Source organism: Elephantulus edwardii, unplaced genomic scaffold, assembly GCF_000299155.1.
Source record: "Elephantulus edwardii isolate Elephantulus edwardi_28Jun2011 unplaced genomic scaffold, EleEdw1.0 scaffold00001, whole genome shotgun sequence".
Lineage (NCBI taxonomy): Eukaryota > Metazoa > Chordata > Mammalia > Macroscelidea > Macroscelididae > Elephantulus > Elephantulus edwardii.
Window position 1 is genome coordinate 25,463,344 of NW_006399751.1, and position 661 is coordinate 25,464,004.

The 661-nt window shown below is 36.2% G+C and overlaps 1 protein-coding gene across 3 annotated transcripts in view; it reads right to left on the minus strand.

Moving 5' to 3' along the window:
* GULP1 (GULP, engulfment adaptor PTB domain containing 1) overlaps positions 1–661 on the minus strand; it is a 147,491-nt gene that overhangs the window by 39,025 nt on the left and 107,805 nt on the right. The gene's annotated exons all lie outside the window — the stretch shown is intronic.

Consider the following 661-nt stretch of genomic DNA (forward strand, 5'->3'; position numbering starts at 1 on the left):
TTTAAAAGAGGAGGGAACTGGGGGAGGGGGGAAGGGCTGGGCAGGGAGAAAAGTGCAACAATGAATGAATGGAAATCCAAAATCTCTGTAAATGATTTCTGTCCAACTTCTCCTTTCTTAAAGTACTCTTCTTCCTAGTTTGTTTTCCTGGCTTCATAAAATAGTGTCTAGTCAGTGAAAGCACAGTGTCAAGTGAAGTGCTTCTTGTTACCGTATTAGGCATTTACTTTTCCTAGTAAATAGGGTTTGTTAAACAAGGCAGGTAACTTAAATGAGGCTATGTGGGTGTGTCTGTGGAAAACCTGACATAGGCCCTTTCAAAATGGGGCAACTCTTGCTCAATCTCAGTTATTGTTGGCTTCTAGGAAGAGTGTTTCCAGTTCAGAATTGTCAGATTTTCAGTATGTGAGATGAGGTCAGAAATCTGAATTTTTAAATGATCTCTCCCTTTTTTAAATGATGGTAAACAGGTCATTCTTTTGGAAAATACTCTACCAAATGGGAAAAATATATTTGTTATTTGTGATTGGTTAGGTAAACATTAGAAAATCTCTGATCTACTAGCCAGAGCTTGCTACATATATTATAATTCAATATTTAGATCTCAAGCGATATTCAAAGTCTTACAAGGAGTAAGCACTAAATACATATTTAATTAATA